The sequence below is a fragment of the Bombina bombina genome, chromosome 5, assembly GCF_027579735.1.
Source record: "Bombina bombina isolate aBomBom1 chromosome 5, aBomBom1.pri, whole genome shotgun sequence".
In the NCBI taxonomy this organism is placed as follows: Eukaryota; Metazoa; Chordata; class Amphibia; order Anura; family Bombinatoridae; genus Bombina; species Bombina bombina.
In genome coordinates, this window is record NC_069503.1 from 519,564,096 (window position 1) to 519,586,490 (window position 22,395).

Here is a 22,395-nt window from a genome sequence, read left to right on the forward strand (position 1 = left end):
TTAAGGAGAACTGTTTTTTTCTTTGTGTGAAATCTGTTTTCAGAAAAGCTGTAAGCTGAGACCCCCCTCATCCTTCCCCCTCCTTAGCCTGTTACAAGTCTGAGGGGAAGTGTTCTTTGTGTAACTGTGTGTAGGAATGCAAAACGCTCCTCCCCTTGGAGACTGATACTGGGAGCTAAGATTGTGGTATTGGAAAAGCCTTGTCATAAATTATAACAAGGGCGGTGTCTTTGACAAGACAAAGAAAGTTTAGTTTAAGGGTATGTAACAGAAAGACTTTTAGGTAGAATTGCCCTGGGACCAAAGCCACTAACATCAGGAACAGCAGTTCTCCACATATTTATTTATTTATTTATTTATAAAATATTTTACCAGGAAGGATACATTGAGATTTCTCTCGTTTTCAAGTATGTCCTGGGATCACAAAACATTGCATTGATACAATAGGGTACAATAAAATACAAAAACAATAATAAAAATACACATTATATGCAAACATTTAACATAGAGCAGGTATGAAATATTTAATCATCCATGAGAGGAGCATTCTGTTTTGAGATATGTATAGAGGGATCTCTTAAAGGATTTTAGGCTTGGGGAAGTTTTTAAAGTGTGAGGGAGGTCATTCCATAATTGTGGCGCTCTGTAGGAAAAGGAGGATCGAGCTGCTTTTTTTTTGTATTGAGGCAAGCTAAATAATGTGCTGTTATTGGATCGGAGGTTATAGGAGGTGGGAATAGCAGGGGAGAGCATTCTGCTCAGGTAGGGTGGGAGCTTCCCAGAAAGGCTCTTAAAGACAAGGCAGGAAAGATGGAGGGTGCGTCTGGATTCCAGCGACAGCCAGTTTAGTTCTTTTAGCATGTCACAATGGTGGGTCCTGTAGTTACATTGTAGCACAAAGCGGCAGAGCGAGTTATATAACGTATTTAGTTTATTAAGGTGAGTTTGCGGAGCAGGTGCATATACTATGTCCCCATAATCCAAGATAGGAGCTGCTGTGAAGGAACTTGGTAAAAAGTTGGATATTGTGTGTGTAATTCTTTTCATGTCCCATTTTCTTTTTAAAGAATTGTAACTTTGGAATTGTATGTTATTTTGAATGTCTTTATAATTTCGCACTGTGTAACCTGTATTGATATTTTTGTTATTAAACACTCATTCTGTCTTTTGGGCTCTAATATCCGAATTCACACTCCTGTTGATTCAAGGTTAAAGGCACGTTACCTAATTGTTAAATTGTGTGAGTTTTTGGGGGTTCCCAAAATGTCCCTTTAATTTAGAAGTTTTGGTGGTGGGAGAAATTGTTAGAGCAGTGTGGACAGGATTTGGGGCTTAATGTGGTGTCCCTTTTAATGTCCTTTTGTAGAGTTGCAAGGTTAAGGGAACCAGAGTTGTGTGCCATTAACCCCTTCATGCCCACACCCCTCTTTTGTGACGTTGAGAAGGTTTGATTAGTCATAGGCATTGATTACCTGGGCCATTTCATATTCATCACAAGACACATCCTCCGTATCGGAGGCATCAGTGTTGCGCATATCAGAATCCATCATCTTGGGATTACAAAAAAGACAAAAACTAACTGGCACCCTTTAACACCCCCGATGGCTGGGGCACTCACCACCTCCTGTGACCAAGACAACTCGCGAGCAAGACTCTCTCAGTCGCACAGAGTCAGCATACGGAAGTGAGAAATAACGTAACCGCACCCGTCACGAGGTGCACCATGCCAGTCACAAAAAGGGTGTGCAATCTGTAAAGATTGTGTCATTAAAAGAAGGCCGTTATGTTCCATAAAGGCTGTGAGCCTAAGTATAGCTAAAAAAAGTATTTTTCCAGCCACCAGTTAAACTTTAAAAAGACCTTTATTCATTTCTTACAGGGTCCATCATATCAACAACGTTTCAAACCTATGCCAGGTTCTTAATCAAGAGACATGATTAAGAACCTGGCATAGGTTTGAAACGTTGTTGATATGATGGACCCTGTAAGAAATGAATAAAGGTCTTTTTAAAGTTTAACTGGTGGCTGGAAAAATACTTTTTTTGGATATACATTGGGGTCTGGCTAACCCTTTTCCCGTGCCCCAGAAGGAAAATAGGTGCTGTCTTTCATTATCATATTCCTAAGTATAGCTACAAATTTGCAGATAGAACCATATAACAAACATGATTAAAAGTCCTCCCTGTTCAATAACCCCCCTCAGGAGATATTAACCCATGATTCCTTATTAAGATGAAAGGAGCCCTACTGGGACCCTACCTTGTTTCATTAACATTACATTCACATATCGAAATAAAATGAAACACTCTTACCGGAATCTACACTGTGGAACAGGAACACGGCCCTAAAAGTGTGACAGATAGTAGCTTCGCTTCTGACATGGACTAGAGTGAAGAAAGGTAGGCAGCGAAACTCGTCAACGCTGATTACCAAGGAGCTGTCAATATGAGTATGGATGGGTTTGCAGGAAAACTATCCGTGCATCTCCGTACTCTACAGGCTGACAGGATTACTTAAAACACCAGTCCCATTGCGAAGAGTACTACCCTCCATAAGAGACTATCTCAAACTTCTAACACTTCTCTGCCAACCTCCTGTGACGAAAGGAAAAGAATGACTAGGGGATGAGGGAAGTGGGGGAGGTATTTAAAGGGACATGCCACCCACATTTTTTCTTTTATGATTTAGAAAGAGAATGCAATTTTAAACATCTTTCTAATTTACTTATATTATCTAATTTGTTTTATTCTCTTGATATTCTTTTGATGAAAAGCATATATAGATATGTTCACTAGCTGCTGATTGGTTGCTGGACATAGAAGCATCGTGTGATTGGCTCACCATGTGCATTGCTTTTTCTTCAACTAAGGATATTTAAAAAATGAAGCAAAATAAATAATGGAAGTAAATTGTAATGTTGTTTAAATTTCTATTCTCTATCTGAATCATGAAAGAAAGATTTTGGGTTGCCGAATTATATAACATTAGCTTAGTTCCAGATCTCTAAAGTGAATAGTTAAATAGATATAACGCAAAGAAAACAGAACACCACTCTTGGCTCTACTGAGCGGGTCTGTTTTCTTCTCCTAAGCGCATCTGGGCACGCTGTCTAATCACAGCCGGCCCGATCGCGCTATTAAAATCAATGTAGCTCGCTCCCGCTACCAGACCAGAGCTACATTAAATTTTAATAGCGCGATCAGGCGCGCTGTGAATAGACAGCTTGCATGTGATGCACTTAGCAGAAGAAAACAGACCCGCTCAGTAGAGCCAGGAGCGGCGTTCTGTTTTCTTTGCGTTATATCTATTTAATTATTGACTTTAGAATCCTGGAGCTAAGCTAATGTTATATAATACTGCACTATGTGCAGAATTATATAATATTATTTCCTAGGTTTACTGGCCCTTTAAAGGGACACTGAACCCAATTTTTTTCTTTCGTGATTCAGATAGAGCATGCGATTTTAAGCAACTTTCTAATTTACTCCTATTATGAAATTTTCTTCGTTCTCTTGCTATTTTTATTTGAAAAAAGAATGCATCTAAGTTTTTTAATTCAGTACTCTGGACAGCACTTTTTATTGGTGGATGAATTTATCCACCAATCAGCAAGAACAACCCAGGTTCTTCATAAAAAATGGGCCGGCATCTAAACCTACATTCATGCATTTCAAATAAAGATACCAAGAGAATGAAGAAAAAATGATAATAGGAGTAATTTAGAAAGTTGCTTAAAATTTCATGCTCTATCTGAATAACGAAAGAAAAAAATTGGGTTCAGTTTCCTTTTAAAGGGCCAGTAAACCTAGGAAATAATATGATATAATTCTGCACATAGTGCAGTATTATATAACATTAGCTTAGCTCCAGGATTCTAAAGTCAATAATTAATTAATAATAATTAATTAAAGGTAATATGCAATAACACTTTATGTTGCACATTTCAAATAATTTGTAAACTTAAAAGGGACATGAAACCCAATTTTTATCTTTCATGATTTAGAGCATGCAATTTCAAAAATGTTCAATTTACTCCTTTTAACTAATTTGCTTCATTCTCTTGACATCCTATTTTTAAAAGCATATCTAAATAGGCTCAGTAGCTGCTGATTGGTGGGTGCACAATCTATTGACTCACCCATGCACATTGCTATTTCTTCACCAAAGCATATCTAAAGAATGTAGCAAATTAGATAATAAAAGTGCTTGTGCTTTATGTAAACAACTGGATTACTGCTAGTAGCTTTGTTGTTCTGTATGTGGCAACATCAAACTATTGTTTTATTAAATTGCTCTTGTATATGAGTTTATACCCCAAGTTTATTGTATCTTCCACTTCTACCTCAGCTCCAAGACTTATGTTCATTCAAATGACCTTGCATATTTGTTGACATAAAAAACCTGTTAGGGGTTTACTCCCACTGCCCTTGAGAATTCTAGGCTTGGAATCGGCTTTGCCTTAATTTAAAAGTCTTTAGAAAACAACTTAAATGAATAGATACTGTATGTCTGGTTGACTGTTTTTTCTTTCATTAAAGCAGAAAATGCAAAAAATATAAAAAAAAAAACATTCAAAACTTTCCCATTTACTTATTATTATAATATTATTAAATTGTGCACATTTTTTAAATGCAAACTTTCTGAGGCCCCCGGCTGCTACTGAGCATGTGAGTTCACAATGTATACATAAACAAGCCTGTGATTTGCTGATGGATGTCACATGATAAAGGGGCTGTCAAATGGGGAAAAAACAAATTTATCATTTAAAATTCAAAGTGCGTTTACATTATCTTTTTATCATCCGTTTGTTAATTATGCAATTTTACTGTATTTTAAGCAAATATAGACTGAAGACCTACCATTTATTTTAATTTGAACAACTTTTTTTTTTTATGGATGGAATACAGTCTTATATAGTCTTATAATATTGCAGAGTTTTTCACATTGGGTTAAGATAAGAGTGTAATTTAAAAGGGACATGAAACCCCCAAAAAATGATTTAATGATTCAAACAGAGCATAAAATATTTAACTACTTTCCAATGTATTTCTTTTATTTTCTTTGCTTTATTTTCTTTGTATCATTTTTATGAAAGAGCAGCAATGCACTATTCGGAGCTAGCTGAGCACATTGGATCCACCAATGAGAAGAGGCATAAATATACAGCCACCAATCAGCAACAATACCCCAGTAATGCACGGCTGCTCCTGAGCCTACCTAGGTATACTTTTCAACAAAGGATGCTTATAAAACAAAGCAAAATAAATAATGGAAGGGTATTTAAAAGTTGTTTAAATTGCTTATCCTACCTGAACCACAAAAGACAAATTTGGGGTTTCATGTCCCTTTAAGGAAGCCCACTAGTTACTGTTTCATCCACTAGCATATGTAATGTAATGCTGAGCCCCCTAAAAGATAAAACATGTTGTATTTCATATAATTAGAAGACTTTTTAAATTCCATTTCATTGTAGACGTACGCTTGTGCTTTGGCTAAAGTTGTTATATATGTCTTTGAAAAATTACTCCAGTACAAATCAACGCTATGCCACCATGATTCTTGTAGCAAAGTATGGCTTAGCATCTAGACAACATGTTTTACTAAGAATATAAATATAGCTTTGTTATTTAGAAATTAGATAAAAGAGAGCGCTCCAATGGTGAAGTATGTCCCAACAGACACCAAATAAGAGTAACGAGTATACACAATACTCACAAACACGATGCACTCAACAGTGCTCTTGATGAACGTTTCACATTATTTGATTGGGACTTATTTATCACGATATAGTCATTTTTAAATTTGCTCACATTATACTCTTGGGCATATATTATTAGTATGTTTGCACTTTGATATTGTTTGCTGATTAATAGCATGTTTGTCAATTGATATTTTTATCAGTTTATACTGGCTGCGCCAGTATATTTGAGATTTTTTTCTCAAATATATTTTCTCTGTTTTGTTATTTAGAAGTAGCAGGTCCTTATTATATCACATATGAAAGTTAAAAAAACTATCCTTTCCTGTTTCATATTTAGAAATGATGCATTACAAAGTGGCTATTTCTATTTGTTTGAGAAATTATACTATTCTATGAACGTATTTAAAAATTGTGAAATAACAGAATTTATGTTTACCTGATAAATTACTTTCTCCAACGGTGTGTCCGGTCCACGGCGTCATCCTTACTTGTGGGATATTCTCTTCCCCAACAGGAAATGGCAAAGAGCCCAGCAAAGCTGGTCACATGATCCCTCCTAGGCTCCGCCTTCCCCAGTCATTCGACCGACGTAAAGGAGGAATATTTGCATAGGAGAAACCATATGATACCGTGGTGACTGTAGTTAAAGAAAATAAATTATCAGACCTGATTAAAAAACCAGGGCGGGCCGTGGACCGGACACACCGTTGGAGAAAGTAATTTATCAGGTAAACATAAATTCTGTTTTCTCCAACATAGGTGTGTCCGGTCCACGGCGTCATCCTTACTTGTGGGAACCAATACCAAAGCTTTAGGACACGGATGAAGGGAGGGAGCAAATCAGGTCACCTAGATGGAAGGCACCACGGCTTGCAAAACCTTTCTCCCAAAAATAGCCTCAGAAGAAGCAAAAGTATCAAACTTGTAAAATTTAGTAAAAGTGTGCAGTGAAGACCAAGTCGCTGCCTTACATATCTGATCAACAGAAGCCTCGTTCTTGAAGGCCCATGTGGAAGCCACAGCCCTAGTGGAATGAGCTGTGATTCTTTCAGGAGGCTGCCGTCCGGCAGTCTCATAAGCCAATCTGATGATGCTTTTAATCCAAAAAGAGAGAGAGGTAGAAGTTGCTTTTTGACCTCTCCTTTTACCAGAATAAACAACAAACAAGGAAGATGTTTGTCTAAAATCCTTTGTAGCATCTAAATAGAATTTTAGAGCACGAACAACATCCAAATTGTGCAACAAACGTTCCTTCTTTGAAACTGGATTCGGACACAAAGAAGGCACGACTATCTCCTGGTTAATGTTTTTGTTAGAAACAACTTTCGGAAGAAAACCAGGTTTAGTACGTAAAACCACCTTATCTGCATGGAACACCAGATAAGGAGGAGAACACTGCAGAGCAGATAATTCTGAAACTCTTCTAGCAGAAGAAATTGAGACTCCAAGGAGGAGTCAAAGGTTTGGAAACAGGCTTGATTCTAACCAGAGCCTGAACAAAGGCTTGAACATCTGGCACAGTTGCCAGCTTTTGTGAAGTAACGCAGACAAGGCAGAAATCTGTCCCTTCAAGGAACTTGCAGATAATCCTTTCTCCAAACCTTCTTGAAGAAAGGATAGAATCTTAGGAATTTTTACCTTGTCCCAAGGGAATCCTTTAGATTCACACCAACAGATATATTTTTTCCATATTTTGTGGTAAATTTTTCTAGTTACAGGCTTTCTGGCCTGAACAAGAGTATCAATGACAGAATCTGAGAACCCTCGCTTTGATAAGATCAAGCGTTCAATCTCCAAGCAGTCAGTTGGAGTGAGACCAGATTCGGATGTTCGAACGGACCTTGAACAAGAAGGTCTCGTCTCAAAGGTAGCTTCCATGGTGGAGCCGATGACATATTCACCAGGTCTGCATACCAAGTCCTGCGTGGCCACGCAGGAGCTATCAAGATCACCGATGCCCTTTCCTGATTGATCCTGGCTACCAGCCTGGGGATGAGAGGAAATGGCGGGAATACATAAGCTAGTTTGAAGGTCCAAGGTGCTACTAGTGTATCTACTAGAGTCGCCTTGGGATCCCTGGATCTGGACCCGTAGCAAGGAACCTTGAAGTTCTGACGAGAGGCCATCAGATCCATGTCTGGAATGCCCCACAATTGAGTAATTTGGGCAAAGATTTCCGGATGGAGTTCCCACTCCCCCGGATGAAATGTCTGACGACTCAGAAAATCCGCTTCCCAATTTTCCACTCCTGGGATGTGGATTGCAGACAAGTGGCAGGAGTGAGTCTCCGCCCATTGAATGATTTTGGTCACTTCTTCCATCGCCAGGGAACTCCTTGTTCCCCCCTGATGGTTGATGTACGCAACAGTCGTCATGTTGTCTGATTGAAACCGTATGAACTTGGCCTTTGCTAGGTGAGGCCAAGCCTTGAGAGCATTGAATATCGCTCTCAGTTCCAGAATATTTATCGGGAGAAGAGATTCTTCCCGAGACCAAAGACCCTGAGCTTTCAGGGGTCCCCAGACCGCGCCCCAGCCCACCAGACTGGCGTCGGTCGTGACAATGACCCACTCTGGTCTGCGGAAGCTCATCCCCTGTGACAGGTTGTCCAGGGACAGCCACCAACGGAGTGAATCTCTGGTCCTCTGATCTACTTGTATCGTCGGAGACAAGTCTGTATAGTCCCCATTCCACTGACTGAGCATGCACAGTTGTAATGGTCTTAGATGAATTCGCGCAAAAGGAACTATGTCCATTGCCGCTACCATCAAACCTATTACTTCCATGCACTGCGCTATGGAAGGAAGAGGAACAGAATGAAGTATTTGACAAGAGTTTAGAAGTTTTGATTTTCTGGCCTCTGTCAGAAAAATCCTCATTTCTAAGGAGTCTATTATTGTTCCCAAGAAGGGAACCCTTGTTGACGGAGATAGAGAACTTTTTTTCTACGTTCACTTTCCTCCCGTGAGATCTGAGAAAGGCCAGGACAATGTCCGTGTGAGCCTTTGCTTGAGGAAGGGACGACGCTTGAATCAGAATGTCGTCCAAGTAAGGTACTACTGCAATGCCCCTTGGTCTTAGCACCGCTAGAAGGGACCCTAGTACCTTTGTGAAAATCCTTGGAGCAGTGGCTAATCCGAACGGAAGTGCCACAAACTGGTAATGCTTGTCCAGGAATGCGAACCTTAGGAACCGATGATGTTCCTTGTGGATAGGAATATGTAGATACGCATCCTTTGAATCCACCGTGGTCATGAATTGACCTTCCTGGATGGAAGGAAGAATTGTTCGAATGGTTTCCATTTTGAACGATGGAACCTTGAGAAACTTGTTTAGGATCTTGAGATCTAAGATTGGTCTGAATGTTCCCTCTTTTTTGGGAACTACGAACAGATTGGAGTAGAACCCCATCCCTTGTTCTCCTAATGGAACAGGATGAATCACTCCCATTTTTAACAGGTCTTCTACACAATGTAAGAATGCCTGTCTTTTTATGTGGTCTGAAGACAATTGAGACCTGTGGAACCTCCCCCTTGGGGGAAGCCCCTTAAATTCCAGAAGATAACCTTGGGAGACTATTTCTAGTGCCCAAGGATCCAGAACATCTCTTGCCCAAGCCTGAGCGAAGAGAGAGAGTCTGCCCCCCACCAGATCCGGTCCCGGATCGGGGGCCAACATCTCATGCTGTCTTGGTAGCAGTGGCAGGTTTCTTGGCCTGCTTTCCTTTGTTCCAGCCTTGCATTGGTCTCCAGGCTGGCTTGGCTTGAGAAGTATTACCCTCTTGCTTAGAGGACGTAGCACTTGGGGCTGGTCCGTTTCTGCGAAAGGGACGAAAATTAGGTTTATTTTTGGCCTTGAAAGACCTATCCTGAGGAAGGGCGTGGCCCTTGCCCCCAGTGATATCAGAGATAATCTCTTTCAAGTCAGGGCCAAACAGCGTTTTCCCCTTGAAAGGAATGTTAAGCAATTTGTTCTTGGAAGACGCATCCGCTGACCAAGATTTTAACCAAAGCGCTCTGCGCGCCACAATAGCAAAACCAGAATTTTTCGCCGCTAACCTAGCCAATTGCAAAGTGGCGTCTAGGGTGAAAGAATTAGCCAATTTGAGAGCATGAATTCTGTCCATAATCTCCTCATAAGAAGAAGAATTATTATTGAGCGCCTTTTCTAGCTCATCGAACCAGAAACACGCTGCTGTAGTGACAGGAACAATGCATGAAATTGGTTGTAGAAGGTAACCTTGCTGAACAAACATCTTTTTAAGCAAACCTTCTAATTTTTTATCCATAGGATCTTTGAAAGCACAACTATCTTCTATGGGTATAGTGGTGCGTTTGTTTAGAGTAGAAACCGCCCCCTCGACTTTGGGGACTGTCTGCCATAAGTCCTTTCTGGGGTCGACCATAGGAAACAATTTTTTAAATATGGGGGGAGGGATGAAAGGTATACCGGGCCTTTCCCATTCTTTATTTACAATGTCCGCCACCCGCTTGGGTATAGGAAAAGCTTCGGGGGGCCCCGGGACCTCTAGGAACTTGTCCATTTTACATAGTTTCTCTGGAATGACCAAATTCTCACAATCATCCAGAGTGGATAACACCTCCTTAAGCAGAGCGCGGAGATGTTCCAATTTAAATTTAAATGTAATCACATCAGGTTCAGCTTGTTGAGAAATTTTCCCTGAATCTGAAATTTCTCCCTCAGACAAAACCTCCTTGGCCCCCTCAGACTGGTGTAGGGGCCCTTCAGAACCAATATCATCAGCGTCCTCATGCTCTTCAGTATTTTCTAAAACAGAGCAGTCGCGCTTTCGCTGATAAGTGGGCATTTTGGCTAAAATGTTTTTGATAGAATTATCCATTACAGCCGTTAATTGTTGCATAGTAAGGAGTATTGGCGCGCTAGATGTACTAGGGGCCTCCTGTGTGGGCAAGACTGGAGTAGACGAAGGAGGGGATGATGCAGTACCATGCTTACTCCCCTCACTTGAGGAATCATCTTGGGCATCATTTTCTCTAAATTTTGTGTCACATAAATCGCATCTATTTAAATGAGAAGGAACCTTGGCTTCCCCACATTCAGAACACAGTCTATCTGGTAGTTCAGACATGTTAAACAGGCAAAAACTTGATAACAAAGTACAAAAAATGTTTTAAAATAAACCGTTACTGTCACTTTAAATTTTAAACTGAACACACTTTATTACTGCAATTGCGAAAAAGTATGAAGGAATTGTTCAAAATTCACCAAAATTTCACCACAGTGTCTTAAAGCTTTAACCCTTAAAATAACGGAACCGGAGCCGTTTTTATATTTAACCCCTTTACAGTCCCTGGTATCTGCTTTGCTGAGACCCAACCAAGCCCAAAGGGGAATACGATACCAAATGACGCCTTCAGAAAGTCTTTTCTATGTATCAGAGCTCCTCACACATGCATCTGCATGTCATGCTTCTCAAAAACAAGTGCGCAATAGAGGCGCGAAAATGAGGCTCTGCCTATGATTAGGGAAAGCCCCTAGAGAATAAGGTGTCCACTACAGTGCCTGCCGGTTATTTTACATAATTCCCAAGATTAAATTAATTCCTCAAGGCTATGGAGTATAAAATATATTTATATATAAATCGATTTAGCCCAGAAAATGTCTACAGTCTTAAAAAGCCCTTGTGAAGCCCTTTTTTTCTTTCTGTAATAAAAATGGCTTACCGGATCCCATAGGGAAAATGACAGCTTCCAGCATTACATCGTCTTGTTAGAATGTGTCATACCTCAAGCAGCAAAAGTCTGCTCACTGTTCCCCCGACTGAAGTTAATTCCTCTCAACAGTCCTGTGTGGAAACAGCCATCGATTTTAGTAACGGTTGCTAAAATCATTTTCCTCTTACAAACAGAAATCTTCATCTCTTTTCTGTTTCAGAGTAAATAGTACATACCAGCACTATTTTAAAATAACAAACTCTTGATTGAATAATAAAAACTACAGTTAAACACTAAAAAACTCTAAGCCATCTCCGTGGAGATGTTGCCTGTACAACGGCAAAGAGAATGACTGGGGAAGGCGGAGCCTAGGAGGGATCATGTGACCAGCTTTGCTGGGCTCTTTGCCATTTCCTGTTGGGGAAGAGAATATCCCACAAGTAAGGATGACGCCGTGGACCGGACACACCTATGTTGGAGAAATGAGGTTTATTGGTTGCACAACATTTTTAACAATTTCATTCTATATTGGTGATTTAGAGTGCTCCTGTTGATTTGTATAAGATATTTATGACATATTTGCAATTACTTTCTTTAATGGTATTTGTGATATGTTTTGTGAATTAAACCTCAATAAAAACATAAATTATGCTTACCTGATAATTTCCTTTTCTTCTGATGGAAAGAGTCCACAGCTGTATTCATTACATTTGGGAAATAAGAACCTGGACACCCCAGCCAAAGGCTTAAATACTCCTCCCACTCCCCTCATCCCCCAGTCATTCTGCCGAGGAACAAGGAACAATAGAAGAAATATCAGAGTGAAAGGTGCCAGAAGAATATATGGACGCCCAACACATAAAATTAAGAGTGGGGAGCTGTGGACTCTTTCCATCAGAAGAAAAGGAAATTATCAGGTAAGCATAATTTATGTTTTTCTTCTTAAATGGAAAGAGTCTACAGCTGCATTCATTACTTTGGGGAAAACACTACTCAAGCTATAGAGGACACTGAATGCCAAGACGGGAGGGTACAATAGGCGGCCCATAGTGAGGGCACCAGGCCTGAACCTCTACCCAATAAAAAAAAATGCTTTGTCCGAAGCCGAGAACATTTTAAAAGGAAAAGTCCCAATGACACTGACTCGCAGTTAATCCAGAAGCCAAACTAGAGACCGCAAACGGACTCGACTGAGCCAACTGTCCCCAACAAACGGTAGCCCACCGCTCACCCCCCACAAAGACACAAAATCTGAAACCAAAATAGTCTCAGTATCAGAATCCTCCATAACTGAATCTGAAACGATCACAGTCTCGGCATCGGAATTCTCCATAACTGGATAGAGGAAATATCAATATGGACTAAAGTATAAAAACAAAAACGGCACCTGACACCCACAATTGCTGGGGCACTCACCACCTCCTATGACCAGACCCCTGTGGACTAGAATATCTCCTTCCCAACACGGTCAGGAATGTGTAAATGGAGAACGGAACCACGCCCGAACACAAAATGAATCCCAACAGTCCAAAAAAGCGTGCCCAACCAAAAGGATGTGTCACTTCCAAAGGCCTCAAAGTTCCAACCACGAGCCCAGAAACATCACACATAAGCAGGTTGAATCACATAACAAACATAGTTATAAACCCCCCTGTTCAATAACCCCCCTCAGGAGATATTAACCCTTGATTCCAAGATACTAACAGAGACTCACTAAGACCCTTATGTCATATAATTAGACCCGCAAAGGTGTGTAACCTCTCGGGAAAACATTCACATTACAGAACATTGACGATAAAGTAAAATGAAACAATCTTACCTGAAGCAACGCCGTGGAACAGGAACACGGCCTTTCAAGTGTGACGAATAGTAGCATTGCCTCCGCCATGGACTTGAGAGAAGAACAACGTCGATTGCTTGAGGAGCTGTTAATATGAGTCAGGATGGTTTCGCAGAAAGACTCTCCCTGCATCTCCGAACTCTATCTTTCATCCAAGCCCTCACTGAGAGACTGACAGGACTACTTAAAACTCCTGTCCCATGCCGAAGAGTACTACTCTCCATAAGAGAAAAAAAACTAAAAAAATTCTGACACGTCTCTGCCAACCTCCTGGGACGAAAGGCAAAGAATGACTGGGGGAAGAGGGCAGTGGGAGGAGTATTTAAGCCTTTGGCTGGAGTGTCTTTGCCTCCTCCTGGTGGCCAGGTTCTTGTTTCCCAAAAGTAATGAATGCAGCTGTGGACTCTTTCCATTTAAGAAGAAAAAACATAATTTATGCTTACCTGATAAATTTATTTCTCTTGTAGTGTATCCAGTCCACGGATCATCCATTACTTGTGGGATATTCTCCTTCCCAACAGGAAGTTGCAAGAGGATCACCCACAGCAGAGCTGCAATATAGCTCCTCCCCTCACTGCCATATCCAGTCATTCGACCGAAACAAGACGAGAAAGGAGAAACTATAGGGTGCAGTGGTGACTGTAGTTTAATTAAAATTTAGAGCTGCCTTACCTTTCTCCCAAAAACAGCCTCCGAAGAAGCAAAAGTGTCAAATTTGTAAAATTTTGAAAAGGTGTGAAGCGAAGACCAAGTCGCAGCCTTGCAAATCTGTTCAATAGAGGCCTCATTTTTAAAGGCCCAGGTGGAAGCCACAGCTCTAGTAGAATGAGCTGTAATCCTTTCAGGGGGCTGCTGTCCAGCAGTCTCATAGGCTAAGCGTATTATGCTCCGAAGCCAAAAGGAGAGAGAGGTTGCCGAAGCTTTTTGACCTCTCCTCTGTCCAGAGTAAACGACAAACAGGGCAGATGTTTGACGAAAATCTTTAGTAGCCTGTAAGTAAAACTTCAAGGCACGGACTACGTCCAGATAATGCAAAAGATGTTCCTTCTTTGAAGAAGGATTAGGACACAATGATGGAACAACAATCTCTTAATTGATATTCCTGATAGAAACCACCTTAGGTAAAAACCCAGGTTTGGTACGCAGAACTACCTTGTCTGAATGAGAAATCAGATAAGGAGAATCACAATGTAAGGCAGATAACTCAGAGACTCTTCGAGCCGAGGAAATAGCCATCAAAAACAGAACTTTCCAAGATAAAAGTTTAATATCAATGGAATGAAGGGGTTCAAACGGAACTCCCTGAAGAACTTTAAGAACCAAGTTTAAGCTCCACGGGGGAGCAACAGTTTTAAACACAGGCTTAATCCTAACCAAAGCCTGACAAAATGCCTGGACGTCTGGAACTTCTGCCAGACGCTTGTACAAAAGAATAGACAGAGCAGAGATCTGTCCTTTTAAAGAACTAGCTGATAAGCCTTTGTCCAAACCCTCTTGGAGAAAGGACAATATCCTAGGAATCCTAACCTTACTCCATGAGTAACTCTTGGATTCACACCAATAAAGATATTTACGCCATATCTTATGGTAGATTTTCCTGGTGACAGGTTTCCGAGCCTGTATAAGGTATCAATGACTGACTCGGAGAAGCCACGCCTTGATAGAATCAAGCGTTCAATCTCCATGCAGTCAGTCTCAGAGAAATTAGATTAGGATGATTGAAAAGACCTTGTATTAGAAGGTCCTGCCTCAGAGGCAGAGTCCATGGTGGAAGAGATGACATGTCCACTAGGTCTGCATACCAGGTCCTGCGTGGCCACGCAGGCGCTATCAGAATCACCGATGCTCTCTCCTGTTCGATTTTGGCAATCAGTCGAGGGAGCAGAGGAAACGGTGGAAACACATAGGCCAGGTTGAAGAACCAAGGAGCTGCTAGAGCATCTATCAGCGTTGCTCCCGGGTCCCTGGACCTGGATCCGTAACAAGGAAGCTTGGCGTTCTGGCGAGACGCCATGAGATCCAGTTCTGGTTTGCCCCAACGACGGACCAGTTCAGCAAACACCTCCGGATGGAGTTCCCACTCCCCCAGATGAAAAGTCTGACGACTTAGAAAATCCGCCTCCCAGTTCTCTACGCCTGGGATGTGGATCTCTGACAGGTGGCAAGAGTGAGACTCTGCCCAGCGAATTATCTTTGAGACTTCTAACATCGCTAGGGAACTCCTGGTTCCCCCTTGATGGTTGATGTAAGCCACAGTCGTGATGTTGTCCGACTGAAATCTGATGAACCTCAGTGTTGCTAACTGAGGCCAAGCTAGAAGAGCATTGAATATTGCTCTTAACTCCAGAATATTTATTGGGAGGAGTTTCTCCTCCTGAGTCCACGATCCCTGAGCCTTCAGGGAGTTCCAGACTGCGCCCCAACCTAGAAGACTGGCATCTGTTGTTACAATCGTCCAATCTGGCCTGGTCATACCCTTGGACAGATGGACCCGAGAAAGCCACCAGAGAAGAGAATCTCTGGTCTCTTGATCCAGATTTAGTAGAGGGGACAAATCTGAGTAATCCCCATTCCACTGACTTAGCATGCATAATTGCAGCGGTCTGAGATGCAGGCGCGCAAATGGCACTATGTCCATTGCCGCTACCATTAAGCCGATTACTTCCATGCACTGAGCCACTGACGGGCGTGGAATGGAATGAAGGACACGGCAAGCATTTAGAAGTTTTGATAACCTGGACTCCGTCAGGTAAATTTTCATCTCTACAGAATCTATAAGAGTCCCTAGGAAGGAGACTCTTGTGAGTGGTGATAGAGAACTCTTTTCCACGGTCACTTTCCACCCATGCGACCTCAGAAATGCCAGAACTATCTCTGTATGAGACTTGGCAATTTGAAAGCTTGACGCCTGTATCAGGATGTCGTCTAGATACGGAGCCACCGCTATGCCTCGCGGTCTTAGAACCGCCAGAAGTGAGCCCAGAACCTTTGTAAAAATTCTCGGGGCAGTGGTCAACCCGAAGGGAAGAGCTACAAATTGGTAATGCCTGTCTAGAAAGGCAAACCTTAGGAACCGATGATGATCTTTGTGAATCGGTATGTGAAGGTAGGCATCCTTTAAGTCCACTGTGGTCATGTACTGACCCTCTTGGATCATGGGTAGGATGGTCCGAATAGTTTCCATTTTGAATGATGGAACTCTGAGGAATTTGTTTAAGATCTTTAGATCCAAGATTGGTCTGAAGGTTCCCTCTTTCTTGGGAACCACAAACAGATTTGAATAAAATCCCTGTCCTTGTTCCGTCCGCGGAACTGGATGGATCACTCCCATTACTAGGAGGTCTTGCACACAGCTTAGGAATTAGCTGAGGTGATGGTAGGTGGCGCAAATCAATGCTGATTCCCTGTAGTGAAGTGTTACTGTCTCAATGTTATTGTTAATATTTACGTGAGTTCCGTGGTAAATTCTATTTGCTTTGTTTAAATTGCTAATAGTATCGATTATAGATTTCAATTGATAATATACTCCTTATATAAATAAAAAGCCTTTAGGTTGGTAAATATAAAAACAATTTATTCTCACAATATGTAAAAATGTATACACTTTATGTACTTTTGACACCGGTGTCTTAGTTGCTAAAAAATGCTATAAAATAGACAAACATAAAATACAATTTCAAGTTAAAATGATATAATTTTAAGTTTAAAATGATACTAATAAGTTGAGTGTTAGTGTTACACTTTACTTATTTCCACAGTATGGCCTAATTTCAAGGTGATGTTGCAATATTATTGACATTCATATATTTTAGCAATGAACTGCTATTAGTCTTTTAAACGTTATGACCTTACAGTTTGGCCGTGTATACGTGATAATACACTATATTCTAATAGTGCTGGTTGTGCTGTTTTAACAGTGCTCTAAAGTACCTTGAAGTGTCTCCGTCTGTTGACACTGTATCCGTTGGGGAATATTGCGGTTAAATATATGCCGCTGCTTGATTCCCTTTAGTGTATCCGTCTAATGACACGTTTTCCGTTTGAGAATACTGCGGTTAAATAAATGCCGCTGTTTGATTTTCTTAAGTGACTGGGTTTGCTGGATGAGTTGTGATGTTAGATCTCTCTGGCGGTTAAATATATGCCGCTGCGGTGACTTTGTTGCAGTTAGGTTCACCCTGCAAAAAAATGTGGATGATGTTGTTCTTCGTGGTGATTCACACTGAAGTGAATGTTTGCTGCGGTTTCCCGTGACCGCTTGAAGTGTTGTCGGTCAGTGACCAATCTAACTTTTCAAGGATGGTGGTTCCTGATATTTTGTCCGTCGGGTGTGAGGTCTTTATCGCTTCTGATATTTATTCGTCTGCTTCCGTTTACTGTCGGTCAGTGACCGATCTGGCTGTGTTCTTAGATGTTTAGACGGGAGCGCTTTTCTTGTGTCCTGTAGTCCTGCAAATCCGTGTGAGGGTGCTCGGGTATCAACGCGTTTCGGCTTCAAAGCCTTTCTCAAGATACCTGAAGAGTGGATTGGCCTGCTATTTATACCTGTTTCGGTTAACTGTTAAACTGCCAGTATGATGTTCTTCCAATTTTCAATTTTGGTTAGTTTTTGAATTTGAGGATGTTAACATTCAAAAGACTTGATTCTGGTTAGATTATCTTTCTTACATACTTTCTGATATTTTTACTTTCTGATATTCTATCTTTTACATGTTTTTACTTAATCGTTTGTGAATAGTCATTTTTTATTTTGCATAATATTGCAACATGGCTATAAGGAGTATGTATTAATCACATAACAAATTTAATTTTGGGTATTTTACATACACTTAAGTACCCAAAATTAAATTTGTTATGTGATTAATACACACTCCTTATAGCCATGTTGCAATATTATGCAAAATAAAAAATGACTATTCACAAACGATTAAGTAAAAACATGTAAAAGATAGAATATCAGAAAGTAAAAATATCAGAAAGTATGTAAGAAAGATAATCTAACCAGAATCAAGTCTTTTGAATGTTAACATCCTCAAATTCAAAAACTAACCAAAATTGAAAATTGGAAGAACATCATACTGGCAGTTTAACAGTTAACCGAAACAGGTATAAATAGCAGGCCAATCCACTCTTCAGGTATCTTGAGAAAGGCTTTGAAGCCGAAACGCGTTGATACCCGAGCACCCTCACACGGATTTGCAGGACTACAGGACACAAGAAAAGCGCTCCCGTCTAAACATCTAAGAACACAGCCAGATCGGTCACTGACCGACAGTAAACGGAAGCAGACGAATAAATATCAGAAGCGATAAAGACCTCACACCCGACGGACAAAATATCAGGAACCACCATCCTTGAAAAGTTAGATCGGTCACTGACCGACAACACTTCAAGCGGTCACGGGAAACCGCAGCAAACATTCACTTCAGTGTGAATCACCACGAAGAACAACATCATCCACATTTTTTTGCAGGGTGAACCTAACTGCAACAAAGTCACCGCAGCGGCATATATTTAACCGCCAGAGAGATCTAACATCACAACTCATCCAGCAAACCCAGTCACTTAAGAAAATCAAACAGCGGCATTTATTTAACCGCAGTATTCTCAAACGGAAAACGTGTCATTAGACGGATACACTAAAGGGAATCAAGCAGCGGCATATATTTAACCGCAATATTCCCCAACGGATACAGTGTCAACAGACGGAGACACTTCAAGGTACTTTAGAGCACTGTTAAAACAGCACAACCAGCACTATTAGAATATAGTGTATTATCACGTATACACGGCCAAACTGTAAGGTCATAACGTTTAAAAGACTAATAGCAGTTCATTGCTAAAATATATGAATGTCAATAATATTGCAACATCACCTTGAAATTAGGCCATACTGTGGAAATAAGTAAAGTGTAACACTAACACTCAACTTATTAGTATCATTTTAAACTTAAAATTATATCATTTTAACTTGAAATTGTATTTTATGTTTGTCTATTTTATAGCATTTTTTAGCAACTAAGACACCGGTGTCAAAAGTACATAAAGTGTATACATTTTTACATATTGTGAGAATAAATTGTTTTTATATTTACCAACCTAAAGGCTTTTTATTTATATAAGGAGTATATTATCAATTGAAATCTATAATCGATACTATTAGCAATTTAAACAAAGCAAATAGAATTTACCACGGAACTCACGTAAATATTAACAATAACATTGAGACAGTAACACTTCACTACAGGGAATCAGCATTGATTTGCGCCACCTACCATCACCTCAGCTAATTTCTATAAAACATTGGGATAAAGTTTTATAAGGTGTGCATAAATTCCCCCTCCTTACTTTCAGTCCAACCACTATCCCAAACACACAGCTTAGGAATGCCTCTTTCTTTATCTGGTTTGCTGATAACCTTGAAAGATGAAATCTCCCTTGTGGAGGAGAAGCTTTGAAGTCCAGAAGATATCCCTGAGATATGATCTCGAACGCCCAGGGATCCTGAACATCTCTTGCCCACGCCTGGGCGAAGAGAGAAAGTCTGCCCCCCACTAGATCCGTTTCCGGATAGGGGGCCGTTCCTTCATGCTGTCTTGGGGGCAGCAGCAGGCTTTCTGGCCTGCTTGCCCTTGTTCCAGGACTGGTTAGGTTTCCAGGCCTGTCTGGAATGAGCAACAGTTCCCTCTTGTTTTAAAGCGGAGGAAGTTGATGCTGCTCCTGCCTTGAAATTTCGAAAGACACGAAAATTAGACTGTTTGGCCTTTGATTTGGCCCTGTCCTGAGGAAGGGTATGACCCTTGCCTCCAGTAATGTCAGCAATAATTTCCTTCAAGCCAGGCCCGAATAAGGTCTGCCCCTTGAAAGGAATGTTGAGTAATTTAGACTTTGAAGTCACGTCAGCTGACCAGGATTTAAGCCATAGCGCCCTACGCGCCTGGATGGCGAATCCGGAATTCTTAGCCGTTAGTTTAGTCAAATGAACAATGGCATCAGAAACAAATGAGTTAGCTAGCTTAAGCGTTCTAAGCTTGTCAATAATTTCATTCAATGGAGCTGTCTGGATGGCCTCTTCCAGGGCCTCAAACCAGAATACCGCCGCAGCAGTGACAGGCGCAATGCATGCAAGGGGCTGTAAAATAAAACCTTGTTGAATAAATATTTTCTTAAGGTAACCCTCCAATTTTTTATCCATTGGATCTGAAAAAGCACAACTGTCCTCAACCGGGATAGTGGTACGCTTTGCTAAAGTAGAAACTGCTCCCTCCACCTTAGGGACCGTCTGCCATAAGTCCCGTGTAGTGGCGTCTATTGGAAACATTTTTCTAAATATAGGAGGTGGGGAAAAGGGCACACCGGGTCTATCCCACTCCTTGCTAATAATTTCTGTAAGCCTTTTAGGTATAGGAAAAACGTCAGTACACACCGGCACCGCATAGTATCTATCCAGCCTACACAATTTCTCTGGAATTGCAACTGTGTTACAGTCATTCAGAGCAGCAAATACCTCTCCAAGCAATACACGGAGGTTCTCAAGCTTAAATTTAAAATTAGAAATCTCTGAATCAGGTTTCCCCGAGTCAGAGATGTCACCCACAGTGCGTCCCCTGAGCGGGAGGCGAAGGGTCTGACACGTGGGGAGAGTTAGTCGACATAACTTCCCCCTCAACAGAACCCTCTGGTGATAATTCTTTTATAGATAAACACTGATCTTTACTGTTTAAAGTGAAATCAATACATTTAGTACACATTCTCCTATGGGGCTCCACCATGGCTTTCAAACATAATGAACAAGTAGGTTCCTCTGTGTCAGACATGTTTAAACAGACTAGCAATGAGACTATAAAACAAGAGAAACAATAGGAGTCTCTATAGAAGTGCGCAAATGATCAGAAACAGGTGTAGGTGACGGATTCAGTGGCGGCAATCCAGGCAGCTCTCTTAGAATGTTGTGGATGAAAGTCGGGAACCTGTGGAAGACAGATAGAAGAGGCGCCTCATGGGACAAGTATCGTCTTTTACAACATAGGACGATACTTGTCCCATGAGGCGCCTCTTCTATCTGTCTTCCACAGGTTCCCGACTTGCAATGAGACTAGCAAGCTTGGAAAACACTTTAAAACAAGTTTACAAGCAATATAAAAAACGTTACTGCGCCTTTAAGAAACACAAATTTTCCCAAATTTTGAAATAACAGTGAAAAAATGCAGTTACACTAACAAAATTTTTACAGTGTATGTAATAAGTTAGCAGAGCATTGCACCCACTTGCAAATGGATGATTAACCCCTTAATACCAAAAACGGAATAACAAATGACAAAAACGTTTTTTAAACAGTCACAACAACTGCCACAGCTCTACTGTGGCTTTTTACCTCCCTCAATATGACTTTTGAGGCCTTTTGAGCCCTTCAGAGAAGTCCTGGATCATGCAGGAAGAAGCTGGATGTCTGTGTCCGTAATTTTTGCTGTGCAAAAAAACGCCAAAATAGGCCCCTCCCACTCATATTACAACAGTGGGAAGCCTCAGGGAACTGTTTCTAGGCAAAATTCAAGCCAGCCATGTGGAAAAAACTAGGCCCCAATAAGTTTTATCACCAAACATATGTAAAAAACGATTAAACATGCCAGCAAACGTTTTAAAATACACTTTTATAAGAGTATGTATCTCTATTAATAAGCCTGATACCAGTCGCTATCACTGCATTTAAGGCTTTACTTACATTACTTCGGTATCAGCAGCATTTTCTAGCAAATTCCATCCCTAGAAAAATATTTTAACTGCACATACCTTATTACAGGAAAACCTGCACTCTATTCCCCCTCTGAAGTTACCTCACTCCTCAGAATATGTGAGAACAGCAAAGAATCTTAGTTACTTCTGCTAAGATCATAGAAAACGCAGGCAGATTCTTCTTCTAAATACTGCCTGAGATAAACAGTACACTCCGGTACCATTTAAAAATAACAAACTTTTGATTGAAGAAATAAACTAAGTATAAAACACCACAGTCCTCTTACGACCTCCATCTTAGTTGAGAGTTGCAAGAGAATGACTGGATATGGCAGTGAGGGGAGGAGCTATATAGCAGCTCTGCTGTGGGTGATCCTCTTGCAACTTCCTGTTGGGAAGGAGAATATCCCACAAGTAATGGATGA

General features: G+C 40.9%; 1 protein-coding gene across 1 annotated transcript in view; it reads right to left on the reverse strand.

Moving 5' to 3' along the window:
* DPY19L1 (dpy-19 like C-mannosyltransferase 1) overlaps positions 1-22,395 on the reverse strand; it is a 550,250-nt gene that overhangs the window by 307,752 nt on the left and 220,103 nt on the right. The gene's annotated exons all lie outside the window — the stretch shown is intronic.